Below are 19,253 nucleotides of genomic sequence, written 5' to 3'. Positions count from 1 at the left end.
CGCGAATGCAGATAAATATACTCCTCTTGTACTCCAATTACTTAATAGGAGTTTTTTAACTTACAGAATTTTACCAACTAGCTCAAAGTCATACAGTGTGTCCAAAAAGTGTTCGTACACCTACGACTTTCAGGGAAATAGACCTCTATCCATTGGTCAAAATTAATGTTTTCGAATATGTATTTAATTATAAGATCTGTGATCTATTTTTAACAAAACCATATGAAAAATTTTAATAACATATTAAAACTTAATTTAAAAAAAACAAAAACAAACAAAAACCAAAAAGTGCCGGAAATTTTTTCTCACAAAAGTTTTCGCACACTTTAAAAAATGTCGATATATTATTGAATAATCTAACTTTTTATTAAGTTATTATTCAGTAGAATATCATTCTACATCCACAACAGCATTTGAACTTCTGCGAATAGACTACAGTGTTTTTCTCCCCCTTTTTCTGTGTAATTTCTGAGTAAGTGTTCAACCACACTTCGAGTCTTACTGTTTCTAGCTCTTTTCGTTTCAAAGCCATATTTTCGTAATCTAGCCTCCAAATATCTCTAAATAAGTTACATTAAGTTTAAATCCAGCGATTGAGGAGATTTTTCTAAGCTTAAAGACAATTTTTGAGGCATCAGACGCAAACGTTGAAAACCGTGTGCTTCTTATCGTTATCTCGATTAAAAATCAAAGTTGCTTCCGATAACCAATTTTGGGCTAATAGTTTAAAATTGCTTTATAAAATATTTAAATGAACAGCATGATTCATTATTTCATCAAAAAAGTCCAAACTACCAAGTCCTGATGCTGATATGCACCCTCAAACAAGAACACCTTCACCGTCCTAATTAACGGATCCAACTAAGTTCTTAAGATCAAAAAATTCCTCATTTTTTCTTCCATTTACAATTATACAACAATTTAACCAGAAATGTTGAATTTATTTTCATGTGTAAGTAAGACGTTATTCCAAAACGTTTTGAGCTTATTTATGATCGATTTTTCGACGAAAAGCGTAAGCTTTCTGTTTTTTGCACGAACAAGAAAATTTCTGTCGGAGGAGATCCCATTTAATCCAACTAATCACAGAACTTGGAGAACAACTTTAGGTAACAATTAAACGTAAAATGTTTTATTAAGTTCTGTAGAAAATTTTACAGCACTCAAATGTGTATTTTTGATAATTTTTTTTAACTGTAAATCTCCGATCACGCTTTGTTAACTTTGCCGGTTGACCTTTTCTTACCTTGTTTTCGACCCGATTCTTTTGTTCAAAGCATTTTATTAAGAACTTCACTATAGAATGGTATAAATTAACTATTTTAGAGACATTTCAAACCAATCTACCGCTACTGTGAGGAAAAACAATCAAATTTCGAATGGTGTTGGTTCATTTTTACGAAAAGGGTTGTTTTTTTAAATAATAAGCAGAATATTAGAGAATAAATAAACAAAAAATTAAAGCCAAATGACTTTACAGTGTCAACACAATACAAAAATAATAAAGAAACGACATGTGATAATTTTAACCATGAGTTCATGAGTTTATATGAAAATATTTGAGTGTACGATAACGTTTGTAGTGTATTATTATTATTATTTTTTTTTTTTTGTCTGTTCACTTTTTGACAAAGTTCAAACATAATTCAGACAATGTTTTGAAAAAACTATTGAGTTTTATTTAGAATGATGTAGGAATGATGTGAAAAAAATTTAGACTTCATATTCGAATTCAGTTTCACGTGATTTTGGTTTTACTACAAAATTTCAAGGTGTACGAACACTTTTGGGAGCCACTGTAGGTAAACAACACCTTTCTTTTAAACATGAAAGTAAACCTGCAGTAAACGCATTAAAATTTGGGATATTTATTTTACTACGAAAAAAAATGAAGGCGTCACCAGCAGCAAATAAAATTAAGATCCCTTACAAACTTCATAGGTCACATGTTTCTGTTTAGCGGAATGAATGGAAAGTTCAGCGACTTTTGTATTTTTTATTTTATTTGGCATTTTTCTTACTTTTAGTACGTTATAGAAATCGAGAAAGTATCAGGTATAACAAAAAAAACTTTGACATTAAGACCTCTAAGTAAAACTCTAAAATTCAATTACTGGGTTTCTTGGTAGTTTTTGCTATTGTCACCAAAGCTTTTGACGTCAAATGATAAGAGCTATTGTATTTCGGTCAAGCTGATATTGACAGAATAACACGACTATTGTCTAAAATATATAGAGAACTCACCAAAATTTTCGTTCTCAAAATATTCTCCTATCAGCTTCATTACCAACTGACATCCATTGCATAATTTCATCTCAGGTTTCATTTGCAATTTATACTCCCCTTAGGAGAAATATTGTGAATGTTTTTACAACGAGAAAACAAAGCTCAAACATTCAAGAAATGGAGCAATTGAAATGAAAAAAAAATTGGTTTTATAAAATAAATCTTTATGCTTCAAAATTTTGAGGGGAAGATTAAAACAGTCGACGAATATGCATTGATCGTTTCGTTTGCCACTATGCAGTGATATAATGTGTCTGCCAGGTTCATTTATCTATTTATTTATTCTTTATTTATTTATTTATTTATTCTTTATTTATTTATTGCAAACTTTTTTTTCGGATTAATCCGTTCATTTTCACTCAAAAATATTGGAGAAAAACTTCTCACTATTATGAGCTTTAAAGTAAGAAATTTTTATCTGCTCTCCACCTGCAAGGCATTCAAAGACGAGCGATGTCATAGTTAGAAACAGAAACTTTCCAAGAACTTTATCAATGCATTGCCCACCTAGCCAGTTTTGATTCAGATGCGTAGAAAAAATACTTCCTTTCCCCGGAGTTGCTCAACTGATGTAGTTCAGTGTATTTTTTACTAATTCTGTAAATAGTAATTATTTTTGTGATTAGTTTGTTGTAATCTGGCTAAATTTGGCGTTTATTCCATTATTTTTCAACTAAAATTATCTTAGTAACGTAGCCTGTAAATAGTTTATTGTTATAAATATACAACCCCCCAACATTCGTATGATGTATATGGTTCCCGGATAACATTTGTGAATGGAATAAAAAGAAAACATCGAGAAACATTTTGAATTTTGTTGAAACTTCTCTAGGAGTTATAAATAGCCTCCGCGCGTGATAAAGAGTTTAATTTTGCTTTTTAAACTGTCTAAATTTCGTCTTAGCCGTTAGCTCTGTTATTGTGTGTATTAGCCTTTGCGCTGTTTTTTCGCTTATTTTGATGTAAATACGTGTGTAACCGTTGAGTTTACGGTGTTAATTGTTATTTGCCTAATTGCTATGGTTAATTTAGCAGTTGCTAACGGTATTTCTTGTACATAGTTGTAAATAAATCTCCTCTAAGAACTGTGTCGTCATTTAAAGAATTTCTTGAAGTGGCTGGACTCGTAACAGTATTATTCAACTTGCCAGTAACAATTCAGATGCGTATAGAAAAATACTTACTTACCCCGACGTTGCTCAACTGATGTGGTTCAATGTTTTATACACCTTGCCAGTAAATAATTCATACACGTACAAAAATACCTACTTACCCCGGCGTTGCTCAACTGATGTGAATGATTCAAAATGAGTGCATTTTTAGGAAGATGATTAATGCAAAAGACTTTCAAATTTTCCGTATTTCCTTCATTTATCAAAACTTTTCAAAGTTTGTACAAACTTATGCAAACCACTATATGCAAACACAAAGTGTAAAACATTTGTTTCAATTTTTACCTGTTGCATTTTTCTTTCGAAGGTTCCATACAAGATTGTCGTATTCTGCGTCCGAAAATCTCAAAATATTCACTCTTTGCTGACTAGAAATGCAGATGGACATCTTTTCAGTCATTTTTTGCAACTTCACAAATCCTTTATTTCCATAAGGGGTATCGGAATATACCACAGAAATGTAGCGCCAGCCATAGATGCTGAGTGCAATGAATTAATATAATCAATTTGATTAATAGAAGAAAAAAAAGTTGACTTTATTTAAGAAATACATGTTTTTTTTTCAGTTAGAACATTTTTAGAAATATTCTATCCGACAGATTTGAAAAAGTGATCCATAATATTACTGTTAGATTAAATGTATCTGTTAATAATAACTTATAAATGTTGATAAGAACTTATACATAACTTAATACAGATTATTAGAAGTTTTAAACATTAAAAAGCCTACTTCGAAAACTACGTCGGTTTTGTAATAGGTTCGTCGTGCTAAAAGGTGGATTACGTGTCAAGACATATCAATTACGCTTCGAATCCTGTGAGTTGGGGGAATCTTAGTATCCCAATGATGCATCAGAGTAGAGACATAGCTTGACCATGTAAAGATGGCGGATGAACTAGAAACGGAAACGGACCACTTCATTTTCAATTGGCGAAATTTTGAAATCAGCGAATCGAGCTAGCAGAGAAAGGGGCAAGTGTATAGGTCTTACTGCTGACGCGATCTCACTAATTTTTCCTGTTATAAAATGAAGTGATCCGTTTCCTTTCCCAGTTCATCCGCTATATCTCTGTGATCAAGCCTTAGTCCTCGTGAACATAGCAACAAAGCGAGAAAAAAAAAGGTAGATCCTTCCTACATCAAGGGTTGATATCGAGTAACCAAAGTAAAAGGCAAAAATCTGAACCACTATACTTCATGATATATTTGAGACAAAGATTAACTCAATTATAGAATTTATTTTCTCTTCATTTTATAAATGACATTAGAGAAAGAAGACAAAATTGTACTACCCATGGGCGCCCATATGCAAAATTTTGAGGGGAGGGGGCTCATATATTTTCTCCAACGTTTATTGGGATATTTTCACCATAGAAACCAATTTCAGTACAAATTAGAAAATGCAGCAAGATTTTATGAACTCATATGGGACATTTCAAATGTTATATATTTTTTAAATCAAATCAGAAACACTACTGGTGGAAAATAAATACTCTTTGTGTACTTCTACAACCAGAGCTGCCTGACCCTTTTTTAGTCGCTTCTGCTCCAGCCGCTCCTCCCCCCCCCTTGTCTCCCTTTCTTAACCATAATAATTAGGCATAGCTATTCTAGACAACCAAAAATTCACTCCCAGAGACATTAAAAAAATAGTTTTCATCCACTTCATTATCTGAGCCTCATCTGCTAAAAATTTAAACGAAAATTAAAAGGTCCTGTTTTAGCCTTCAGCTTGTGCAATAAAAGGGTTTTCAAACTGTTTTCGTTAAATATTTGAGTTTCTTCGTTTGTTTAAAGTAAAGTCGTTTTTTCTCTACCACTTTTTACAACGATTTATGTTGGAAACAATTTTTGTCTGTTATTCCAAATGCCAATTTATGTGCATCAGTTATTATAAATCTAGGAAGTAATGAGAGAATATGATGTATATTAATACAAGAGAATATGATGTATATTATGTTTCCAGATATTTCTTATGAAATATTTTTTCTTTTCAAATTCATGAAACGCGTTTCGGAAATTAGTATTCAGTACACGAATGTTCTGAAAAAAAAAAAAACTATTAAAATAGATCAAAGGAACAAAAATAAATAAAAGTGAAATAACCTCAAAATATCAACCATAACATTAACTTGGTGATCCAACTGTGGAACGGTTTTGAAGAAATATTCATATCTCGTTTTGTCACTCAGTATTGGGCTTGCCGATTGATAGCAAATCTGGAAAATTATGCACATATGAAGAAAAAAGATGAGATAAACATTTGAGGTTTTGCCTTGCATACATAATGTAACAAAAAAGGACAAAATGTTACAAAGTAAAATAACAGAAAATAAATACTGCTCTTAAATATCACTCACACTTAACCAACAACTCATACTGGATACAAAGAGTAAACAGTGAATTTATCTAAGGTGAGTTTCTCTCCTCATGAACAAGAGAAAGATTCTCTATTCATAACTGAATAATTCCTAATATTTATACAAATGAAATGCTGATTACCACCTATGTTTTTTTTTTACTTTTATTCCTTATTCACTTGTGTTAAGGGAAAAGCGAAATATTTTCACAGGAGATGGTCTGAATTGGAATGCAGCATATGCGCCACAAACCTTGAACTAGGAGTGCTACTATTGTAGGAAAGAATACAAGAAAAGGCAGAAGACATGCTTTATGAGCAAGCGATTTAGTTATTTTATTTTATATAGTCCTTTTTACACAAGCGTCTCCAAAAATGATCTTTATGTAATTTATACTTCGGTAGAAGATTTTCCTTAAGTGTCCGTCTCGATGCCTCGTTTAATATTAATTCTCTTATTCTAGCGTCCCTGACATGTATACATATCGATTTTAAGTTAGTGAAATGGACAATAGACATTAAATTAGGCGAAATTTGGAGAAAACAATAAATGTGTTTTTCACTCTTATTGTTCCGTAACGTTTCTTTTAGCAATGTAACATGACAATGGATTTTTATCTGCATTATCTTATCTTGGAAGTTTAGTTGATGAAATACAGCCTAAACACGAGGCCCCTTTAAAAGTCTTGAAAAATTTTAAGTATTCGGAAAGCTGTGAAAAGAAATGAGTAGTCAATTATGTGCAACAAAAATAGAGATGCATTAATTTTTACTAACAATAAAGCTGAAAGTCTGGATGTCTGGATATCTCTTAGTCTGGATCTCTCTCTCTCTGTCAGGATCTTTGTCTGTCTGCCAGGATCTCTGTGAGGCGAATAGCGCCTAGACCGTTCGGCCGATTTTCATGAAATTTAATACAAAATAAGTATGTAGTATGGGAGCGTGCACCTCCAAGCGATTTTTCGAAAATTCGATTTGTTATTTTTATATTCCATTTTTAAGAAAAATTTTCCCGAGCAAACTATCACAACGTGGACGAATAAATTACGGAATTATTATAATGAGGAACCGTAACATGGGCAAGCAAATGAATATAGCAAATTGGCGAGAAATTCATCATCCATTATTTGTTAATATACAGGCGAATCGAATGACCGTTTAATTTTCTACTACGGCCAAAGCTGTGCGGACACCACTAGTTTTAGCATATAATTGCATTCGTTTCTATTATGAGGTACAACAAGGATACTGTGAGAAAAGCTTTTGCACAAGTATATGATTTTTTTTTTTTTTAACTTTTAAAAAAATACTTAGATCGAGGAATGCCTTGAAACTTTTTTATTTAAAAAGTTTCAAAAGCTTAAAATCCACGATTCTATGTTCTCTTAGGTTCAGCTTTGAAATTAATTTCTTAACTTCATAAAAAACCAGAAGAAAATAAAATATTCTTCCAAATTTTATTGTTTTTTACCTGAAACTAACTTATTGCAGCAAAAAGGATCCGCCAGTTTCTTTCGAATTTTGTAACGGGTTATCTAGGAGAAAATGGTTGGAGGCCACTGGTTTGCACTTTATATTATTTAGAATTTTGACTCTGCAGTAGTACACAACATCCATCACTAAATTTCGTGCATTCAAAATTATCCTACAGCTTGCATTTTCAAAATTAGTATTTTGTGTAAGAAACTGAGCATAAAAAAAGAGAGCAGTAAAGTGGAAAATAAAAGCGGGAAAAAGCAGAGTAATGTAAATACTTTCGATTTAAAAACTTTTTTACGCTAAAAACCGTAAACGTTTACATTTTGCGGTCACTTTATATTCTTTAGAATTTTGACTCTGCAGTAGTATACAACATCCATCACTAAATTTCTCGCATTCAAAATTATCTTACAGCTTGCATTTTCAAAGTTAGTATTTTGTGTAAGAAACTGAACATTAAAAAAAAGAAAGAAGCAAGGTGGAAAATAAAAGCTGGAAAAAGCAGAGTAATGTAAATACTTTCGATTTAAAAACTTCTTTACGCTAAAAACCGTAAACTTTTCGATTTTTCCCTACTAAAATGTTAAAAAGCTCCCCCCCCCAAAAAAAAAAAATTCTCCTGAATTTCAGAATTTTTTGCAACCTTTGCCATTTTTATTTGGCATAAAAATTAACTTTAAAATATTGGGAAGGGGGGATGGAAAACATTGATGAAATAGATATAAATCTGGATGATACACTACAAATATCAACTGCTTAATGTCACATTTAACACGGATCTAATTTACCTCCATTTTACAGACAGTAAGTTCATTTTTTTTATTATTAATGTTATATCTTCTTGTGAAGACTAAAAAACATGACAAACTGCAAATTGAGCACCGTACAGAAGTGTTTGTGCATCAAAAATATTGGTTCAATTAAAACTAATTTTACAAAGAATAAATTTTAGAAGTGAATTTAATTAAAGTATTTTTAAAATACTTAATTACAGATGAATTTTGAAGTACTAATGTTTCCTCAAAACAAATTACTTATAATTAGTTTTAAAAAAATGTAGAGGGGAAAAAATGTAATGCATATTTTAATATTTATTTAAGAAAACGATTGATTTGAAACCTTTTTTTCCTTCTTTTTTCTTTCTAATGGGGCTGCGTTAGGCTATTTAACCTTTAGCAGACATAGTGCGTTACCCCGATACGGCATCCAGTCATTCATGAGCCACCATTAAGGTGCCGATGTCAAAGGCACGGGAATTCTGACGCCCAATTTCCACTAGATGGACGCACCTGGGTTCGCTTTGATGCACACCTGCACTAAGAAATTAATTTTGACGAGGGAATTCAAAACCGAACGAATACCCAAGGGATCATTTACATTTCACACAATCATGCGTTATGGGTGCTGACAATTTTCTGATTTGAACCTTCTCACTGAGAATAATGCCATTTTATTTCTTGGATTGGCCACAATAACAAAATGTAAAATAATTCGGGACTTGAAGTTGCAAACTTGAATTTAAAAACCTCGAATTTGAAAAATAAATAGAACGAGGAAGAAAAATAGAGGGATAGTTTAGTTCCTTCATTCACAGGAACACACACACACACACACACACACAAAAAATGCGTTGGACAGTTATTGACGTATAAAAAAATGTCTATTGCCTGTTCAAATTACAGCTACCCTGGTATTTCATCAACTGTGCTGCTAGTAGCTACGAGGACAAATCAAAAAAGTCTTTACGCCTATTTTTTGGCCGAAAACAGGCACATACAGGTATTTATAAATATATACGTAGTGTACCAGGTACCTTACATTATTTCTCCACATAGTCATCACACCGGTTCAGACATTTGTCCCGTCGCTGCACTAAATTAGAGATCCCCCTGTGATAGAATTCTTCCGACTGCCTGCGGAACCACAGTCGGACCGCGTTCTTGGCTTCTTCGTCACATGTGAATCTATGTTCTGCCAGAAACTTCTTCAGTGGACCTAAAACGTAAATATCACTAAGGGCAAGGTCTGGACTGTAAGGTGGGTGATCCAGATTCTCCCAGTGAAATGACTGGAGTTTAGCGATGGTTTGGACTGCCACATGGGACTTTGCATTGTCGTGCAGGATAGTCACATTGTCCGCCTCAAAGAGAGGCACTTTTCCCTGTGCGTGAGGTACATTTCCCTGTGAATTGCTATGTGCGTTAGTCTCTTGCTTCTAGAAAACGAATAACACCTCACTGCTCATAAGATGTAGACGTCTTAAATGACTGATAACATCGCCGCTCATTGGAGAAAAAGGCAGATACGGTTGGTACGGTTCAACGAACGCTCACTGCTGGGAAAGTATATTTTACTTTTGTATTCACAGCCGTGTTTTGGCTGGAAAAAAATAGGCACAAAGACTTTCGGATTTGCCCTCGTAATTTCAATGCAATTAATTCTAACTATATCCATATATCGCTTTGATATTATTTCGAGAATAGATACTAGATTTAAGAGAAGCGCCATTATATTTTTATTTTTCTTTAAAGATTACGAATCATTGCTGAAACATATGCTGTTCAGGACACTAATATGCGAGAGACAGATTTTTTTTCTTTGAGTTGATTACCAAAAAAAAAAAAAGGTTTCTATATAAGCATTAAGCAAGCGACACAATGCGGCAAAGAAAAATTGCAGAGATACGCAAGGACACCAACCCATTGCGAGGATCCAAAAGGGGTGGCTCAAGGTTATCCACACGACCCATTGTAGCCTAAAAATCGAGAACGATTTCGAAGAAATTGCTAAGGAAAGAGTCTTAGACTACCTATTTCTGCTCGATTATTACACTCCACCCTTCCGGTTTGTGTGCTCAAATTTCAATAGTGAACCCCCTTCAAAACCAAACGTTGGGTGCATTCTTGGTACATTGCGTAAAATACACAATAAAAAGCTAGGTAATCAATCATTTGTAATAACAGTTTTCACTTGACTTAAGCTCCTGCCAGAAAAGCGATTCACTTATTTCCGTATCCAAATGATAAGGTGGTTACTTCTTTATCACGAATTCTATTCTTTCCTCTACTTCGTTTTTTAGAAACGTTAAATTATATAGCAACACTTTCTACCTAAGATTGAACTGAATACGATTTTTTTTCACGGCTTTGTTGAGCAAATGCGGCTTAGAAACGTTGATAACTTTGTGGTAAAACATTCACGTTGAAATAACAAGCTTTCTTTTGCAGAACGAAAATACCAAACAGCCCCTTCCGTTATAGCATCCAAACAGAGTTTCTTCGTATTTGCTAGTAGTTTTCCCCTAGTTCTGACAGAGAGTGATAATTTGGTAGATTTAGTTGAAGCTCTGTATTTGGTAGCGTTTCGACTCAAATTGCTACGGCGGTTGAAACTGGAATTAATGCTGATGTTTATTTTCTTATTACTGACTTTTTCCCTTTACCTAAAGGTAAATTTTATCAACTATCCTTCCTTTAAAAGAGAGAGAAAAACTGGCAGAGCTTTACAATGGGGGACGGGGGGGGGAATCAACTTTACCTTGCAAAAGCAAGTACAGATTTTGTTATTTGAAACAAAACGTACAGCTGTATTAGAAAAATCAAAAGATAAAGAAAATCTTTTTCAGATCATAACAAAGTTGATTAAAAAAAAATACATGATATTTAAAGGTATGTAATTTTTTAACATCGAAGGGCTTTGCCTTCCAACATTTCGAAGAATTGAGTTCAGAAATTCTTTATCAATTGCGATGCAAATGGAGAGAATAGAAAGTTACTTTCCCCCGTGAAGGATTAAAACTAGATGGGTAAAATCGAAGCAAAATCTTTTGAGAAAGGCGCGTTAGATGTCTAATTCAATAGCAAAATAGGTTTATTGTTTTGTTAAAAATGATTTCCAATCTTTATCTGCAAGATTTAAGCATAAGGTTTTAAGATTTTGATTGTTTTATTAGGGATGTTTCGTACTCAATGATCTCATATTAAATGGCTAAATTGCAAAATCGAATGTCAATATAGATTACAAGAATATACTTGCAGATAGGCAATTTGCATGAAGTTCTCAAAGCTTTTTCGGCAGCATCATAGAGGAAGTGAGAAGCAAAGAGATAGAAGTGGCAAAATTAAAAATTTGGAGATAACCAGCACACATGGGTAGGTGAACCTCTCTTCTGTCTTGGGGAAAGAGATTGTACTAGTAGCCCTGGTAGTTGCTGCTACACAGCATGATTTAGAAAACAATTTCAATGAAAGCCTACCTAGGATGTTATCTATAAACGCGTTTTACTCAAAACTTGAAAATATCCACTTACATCCCTTTGCTTCTCACTGTCTCATATGTGCAAAGTGTCTCGAAATGATGTGCTCCTCCCCCCTCTCCTCTCTCTCTCTTAAATTACCGCATTATGTTAATTCAAAATCACATTAAACAGACATTCCGTCAAATTATTACATTACTCATAGATCGTACAACAAACCCTGCATATGGATCTTTAATAAATCACATCTTCATCAAGATCTTACTAATTCAAAACTGAAAATTATAGTCTGTTCAATATTTCATACTTTTGCCAAAACAATTCCTTCCAAACATAAATTTGGTTCTATGAATTGGCGTATCATTTGAGATCCAAAGGAACTTATATATTTATATTGATTATTTGAATGTTCTTATTAGGGACTGACAAGAAAAATTAGCATATTCTATGATGATTTAGCTTTTTAGAGATATTTCATTTTTTTTATAGATAGCTGTAAAATGAAGTTTATTTGGTAAAGCAATTAACGAAGAGGTAGCACATTTCAGAAAAATAAACCACTTTAGTTTCTAAAGTGAGGATTTTCACTTAATGGAATGAGGCGATGTTCATTTCTTGTAAGAAATGGGGGACGACTGAGGATATTTAGAAGCAGTAATGACAATAGCATGTATGAGAAGAGTAAAGAAAAAATAAGAAATTCCTCGAAGTGACATTAGAGTCAGGGTTATATATTCCCCCTTAGGGGCGATGTCCCCCTCCCTTCCTTCACCTACAGCCAGAACATCTCCCCAAGAAAAACTATACCAAAGAACAAACACATTCCTCCCTCCATGTTTAATTCCATTGAAAGGGGGTGGGCACTCCCACTATAACTAAGTTTGAGCTTTTTAAACTAGGGAAACAATTTTAAAAAAAGTTCAAGCAAAACTGATTTTAAAACCGATTTCAAAATCTTTTCCCAAATTGGTGTCTTGCAACTTCATGGTCATTCCACGGAAAACAGTAATTTTGTCCCGCACGCTTCATATATTTCATAAAAAGTAATAATTTAAAAGGATGAAAAACAAAATTCTGTTGCATAAGAAATCACAAACGCATGTGTGACTTCTTAAGCTTCTAAAACTTTCTTCAAAAATTATTTCTTTTTTATGAAATATAGGAACCGTCACGTGCGGGACAAAATGACCATTTTCAATGGAATGTGCAAAAACATATTTTTTTTCAATGGTTTAAATAATTATTTCTAAACTAATGAGATATTTTTCCTTTACGTTGGAGCCATAGCTTTCAAAATCTACAATTTGTTTCGTCATTGCTGTATTAATAGAGCAAAAATACGTGACGGTGGAATGGCCCTTCAATAGCCCCAGAAAACAGCCCAGAGAAAAAGAACATCCACCTTTTTCTTTAACATTAATAACTTCAAAAATTAAAATCTCTAAAAACCTGAGCTAGTTTCAGTCTAAGTAGGTAAACAAAGTTATAAATAAGGATTTGTTTTTTCTCTTATGACAACGACACATTATAACAAACTGACAGCATTCAGTGACGAATGTCATTTTGAGCTACAGATTATTGGAAAAATCATTAGAATTATGCAACAGTAAAAATACAAACTATCTTATTTACCTGTGAGATTCGGAATAATCGCAACAGATTCGCTAACTGAATAGAAACCCATGAAGACTGTGCACCAACGATTCCAATCACTTTGTCGTACCTGCCGTCAGAATACTTCGGCGTTGACGAATCACTACACTCGAAATTTTCCAAGAGCAAAGCGTTATCTCTGGCTATAAATCCTTTGATGAATTCGGTAGTTTGTTCCAAAGAATAAGTTACTGAATCGCAAGAATCCACTGCTAAGACACCAAGTTTGATGCCAGGAAGTAGCTTGTTATCTTCATTTATTTTCTTAATGGTGAAAAGGAAAGCTTCCAATAAATAAAATCCTTCAGCCTGTAAATAGCATAATTCAACATTATTGGTGCAATAATACATTTTGCACAGCTTTAGAGAAAGTCCAAGCCCTTTGCCTCCGAAAAAAAACTGCAGTTGAGTCTCGACAACCCGGCATTCGAAAATCGGATTCAGAAAACTGTACCACATTCTGGGAGGACGATATAACCTCACGCGAAAAATCTATTGCACTTGCATTTCCGATATCACGGCATTTTCACAAATAGACACTTTTCGGTCCACCTCAGGCCATGTTTTCAGGACTCTACTGTAGTAACATTTTACTTCCTTTTACAAAAAAGGAAGTATTGTATTCGCGAAAAAATTTTCACTCAAAAATCGCCCTTAATTTCCATTTTGCTCACCCCCAAATGAATGTTGAGTTTTTTTTTCGATTCGACCACATGCGGAAAAGTGCCTAAGAATGTATAGACACGCGAAATATCCATTTTGACCATCACCGAGGTAATTACAACGACTTTTCTCGTGACGTCTGTATGTATGTGCGTATGTGTGTATGTGCGTATGTGCGTATGTGCGTATGTATCTTGCATAACTCAAAAATGGTATGTCCTAGAAAGTTGAAATTTGGTACATAGACTCGTAGTGGGGTCTAGTTGTGCACCTCCCCTTTTGGTTGCTTTCGGATGTTCCTAAGGGGGTCTTTTGCACCTTTTTGGGGGGAAATCATTGTTAATATCAATGCAAACTTAAGTGGTGTTATAATTTGGTAAACACTTGGTGACGTATCGCCAAGCTTTTGGTCGCCAAGTTTTTTCGCCAACTTGGCGACGATTTTTTTATTTTTATTTTAATCTGGTTTCAATTTGGCCACTGTTGGTGATATTTAGAGAGTAAACTATTGAATCATATTAAAACTGCCAATAATGAGAAAATGACATTAAATTGGAGTAAAAGGAAGTCATGTGATGCACACATCAGCTCGTTTATAGCTAATTTCAGTTCCAAAATAAACCCTCCGAACGGGATATCCATTTACTAAGTGGTATCAATCCTAGGTGGCGCTGTGCACGAAAGTTCAATGGACATGAACGTTGAACACTTCAGCATACTGTACACAAAGTAAAATAAAATGTTTTCTGAATTGTATTTTATTTGTTTCAAATTAACATAAACAAATGTATCTGTGTATTACGTTCCAGTATATGACCCTGCATACTTTGCATTTTTCGTCATTAGAGTCATGGCGTACCAGTATGCTTTGTATTTTTCATATCAATATTCGAAAAATACAAAGAAAAAGTTACCTGTTCCAAATACGGACATTCCACAAAACAGGAAAAAAAATACATATGCCCGGAGAAGGAGTGAATATTTCCGAAAAACTTGCGAAATTTTTCAAATTTCTGTGTATTGCAAAGCTGAAGTTAAAATTAATTGTGAAAAAACCTACCATTCACTGGTTGGGCTGCATCAAACCTCATTCTGATATCTGAAATAGCCGTAAACAACAGATATTATTAAACATTACAGCCATTATTTGTTTGAAGGAAAAACTTGACCGTTGATAATCATAGATTCGTGTGGTAGTGTGAGGTAATGAGTTGAGATGTTCTTTCTCGTGACCCTTACATTGCTAACTTTTTTTTTTTTTAATCGTTGATAGTTTTTAACGAAAATGTCTTTTTATTTATTTTTTTAAATTTATTATGATTACTATTATTTTATTTTATTTTAGTTTAGTTTTGAGCAATCACGATTCCTCATTGCTTTCATTTGACTGTTTTGAGGTCCTATAATTTTATTTTCCCGCCAACACCCTCTGCAGCATCACAGTCGACCGGTCGCCTCACGATACCGCTCCTCTAGCGAAAACCGTCTCGAGGTTGCGTCAATATCCTACACTTGCACGCATACATACACGCACGTATACAAGCACATACACACACACACACACACACAATCACATACACACACACATCCAAACACCAACACGAAACACACACCTACACACAACTATTCACACACATTTGCCTGCACACAGACACAAAGACATAAGCTTACACACACATACATATCCCCCCCCCCACACACAAACACTCATACACACAACTACCCACACACTTATACCTGCACACAGACATAAACACACATGCCTACCTGCACATACACATCCCCCCTACACACAAACACACATACCCCCCCCCCACACACACACACACTCATGATTGCGAAAAACATAATTTGAATTCAAGAGGTCAAAATTCAAATTAATTTATTTTACTTTATTTTATTTATTTATTTATTTTATTTTACTTTATTTTATTTATTTATTTATTTATTCATTTTATTTTACTTTATTTTATTTATTTATTTTATTTTATTTTATTTTATTTTTTTTTTGTTTACCTGGTCAATACTATTTTAAAATCTGTAATGGTTACAATTTATGACTGACTGCTAGTAATGAAATTTTTGACTTGCAGTTTTTGGCTGAATTAATCATGAACTAGAGATGATACTCTTCACTACCGAAAAATTGCAATCGTATTGCTAACTAATACATGAATTAATTTTAGCTTGCTTTTTAGTGTAAAATACGTTTCTTCTAAAAAAAATTCTGTCTTTATATGAGATATTCCATACTTTTGCAGTTGTCAAATTTGTTAATGAAAGTACTATGTTATTTGTTTTTATAATCGAGTACAATGTACGAAAAAAACATGTGAAATTTTTTCACGATAAAAATTAAAGATTTGATGCAATTAAATACAACTTAAGGCCAAATGAAAAATTAAATGGAAGATGTCATTCTTGGACGATAAACGTAAAACCTCGACAGAAAATTATTTCCAAGGGTAACTTTGGAATTCAGGCATCTCATACGATAGCGACGGCTGAAATCGTGCTCTAAAACTTGAAGTGATTGTATGAATAAAAATAAAAACATCTTTTTGAGTGCGGGAGGAATTTGATTGAACTCGTAATGCGTCATTTTAGTATTGCTGACTCTGAAATGTGGGGTATGAGATATCCTCTGTTTGTGAATGGTAGAATTCATAAAAGCTCTAAAATAAAACGGACATGAAATTGCAACGAAATTCTTCTGAATATTTTTTTTAATGGGAAATTAAGAAATCATGCGCGGAAAGAACTTTAAAAAAAAGAAAGAAAAAAAAAGATATTTTTTTAACGAATTTATCTATATTATATCATGATTTATTTGTCCCAGAGCAATGAAAAGATTTTTTTTGAGCAATCACGATTTCTTATTGTTCTCACTTGACCGTCCTTGGCGTTGTGGTTCCTTTTTCAGCTTGGACCAGGGGTCTCTGCAGCACCACCGCCCACCGGCCTCTGCAGGCGCGTCGGAATCCGCTTTTCTTGGAGGCGTCCATGTCCTATACACATACATGCCCACACACATACACACGCCTACGTGCATACACACAGGCACACACACAAGCCTCCTACACATGCATGCACGCGCTCCTACGCACACACACACACAACTAAACACACGTAACCGCACAGGAGGAGAGGCAAGCTTGGGGGGACAGGAGCCATTTCTAGAAACAATAACTCTAATGATTAGGGCCCTGTCGCAACTCGTGATTGCGAAATACATAATTTGAATTCAAAATGTCAGTATTCAAATTTATTATTATTATTTTTTTTTTTTTTCAAAATTCATCTTTGCTTTTAAAAAATTCTTGCAGCCGCCCATGGTAGAATGACTGTCTTACCGCTATGAAGGTCTCCTAAACACAACTTTCCTCCTTAATCATTAATTAGATTGCAATTAGTTGAGGAGGGAGTACAAACAAACTGCACCAGATCCTTATTACGAAGTTTTTCAGGGGGGTTGTGGGCGAAGTGCATGTACTCAATACATTTTACAGGAAAGAAACCACAAAATACATGCACAAACACATAATTACTTCATGTCTCTAAAATCCGGTGGGAGGGGGAGGCAATCGACTCCCTGATCCCCCAAATGGTGAGTTTAAACCGCCCCTAAAACCGACCAAGTCCCAAAAATGTTTGTTTTTAGCATACTTACGATATGGAAGCGAGTTCTTATCGCACTGGTTTGAGCGGGTTTTTTCCTTCTTTTTGTTTCACATAAATAATGATCTAATTCCAAAATGTTTAAGAATGAAGAACTGAGGAGGAGTTTGTTGGATCAAACTCGTTAAGTGAAATGAGATCGATCATAATTGCACACGTTTAAACGTAACATAATATGAAACGGCGCTAATACTAGCCAATAATTTATAGTAAACACCAAATCGTGACACAAAATGGGGACTGAAACATTCATGCAGCAATTTCGTGTAATAGAATCTTTCTTGTGTCTTAGTTGCGTTTACGAGAAAGACAGACTTTATGTAAACAAAGAAATACCTCATATGGTGACGTCACTTATGTGGCTTGGGAAAAAAACAAACTGGTGCCAAGTAGAATTCGAATGCAAATACTGTTGTTTTAAAAAATCAGTAATCCAATGTCATAAAGCACAAAAATTGCAAAATATTGCAGACACGTGTTTCGATGTTACAAGGAACACCTTTTTCAATGCAAAGAAGTGTGAGCTTCTGGATGAAAAGTCATCCGAGAAAAGCAACACGGTGGAACAGGAGATGGTATAAATATCAAAAAATAGAAATTAAACAAAACAAAAAAGATAAAATGACACCTGGAGGCAAAATTTATTATATAATTCCATCAGGAAAAAACTGTTAAGTAATAAATTTTCCAAGAAAACCCATAAACAATGCAAAAAGTCCAAAAATGAAACCACTCTGAATAAATTAGCAATAAATTTACCAGCGGGAAAAACTATGTATGGAAGTAATGTATCAAATGGAGAAATGCAGGAAAAACCAAAGTGAAGGATAAACATATTGGAATTTGTTAATCACGAAACGAAATAAGAAAGCAAAAAATGAAAAAATAAAAGTAAGAAATGTACGACGTTTACATAAAAATTATAGAAAAACTAAACCAATTTTAACAAAGGAGTCCACACAGAAGAAAAATAGGGAATTGCAGTAAGATTGTTAACTAAATTAGAACGGTTCCTCAGGATGTGGAAAGATTCCCAAAAATCAAGATCCAACGAATTGGGGCATTTTTGGATAATTTGATAAGAGTTAAAATCAAAAGAGTGATTCGATTCCCAACAGTGTTGAGCAATACTGGATTTATTCAGCTGTTGTTTTCTCACATAGCTTTGATGTTCTTTTAACCGAGATTTCAAAGAACGGCGGGTCTGTCCGATGTATCCGAGTCCACAATTGCAAACAATTTTATAGATCCCACAACAATTAAGAGGATGAATAGGATCTTTAAGAGAAGAGAAAGAAAGTTTAATAGGAGAAAATACCACCTGGAATTGGAATCGCTTCAGAATCTTAGCAACCTGAAAACTAATACCAGGGAAGTAAGGCAGAATAACTAAATTCTTAGTGTTAAAAGTTCTATTAAGAACAACATTTTAAGATTTTTTGCAAAGTTTTTTATAAATGGAATCAACTAAGGTGGGTGGATCGTCTCTTTCAACAGCCACAGCTCTTAAATAGTTAAGTTCCGCATTAAGAAGCTCAGGTGAAGAACAAATATTCATTGCACGATAAACAAATGTGTTGAAAGCTGAATATTTTTGATTAGGAGGGTGAGACGATAATCTATGTGGGGGTAATGAAACAGCAAAAGGTTTGCGATAAACTGTAGTTTCAAAACCGGGCTCAGTTCGAGAAACGAGAACATCCAGAA

The sequence above is a fragment of the Uloborus diversus genome, chromosome 2 (assembly GCF_026930045.1).
Source record: "Uloborus diversus isolate 005 chromosome 2, Udiv.v.3.1, whole genome shotgun sequence".
Classification (NCBI taxonomy): domain Eukaryota; kingdom Metazoa; phylum Arthropoda; class Arachnida; order Araneae; family Uloboridae; genus Uloborus; species Uloborus diversus.
This window is presented reverse-complemented; position numbering follows the sequence as displayed.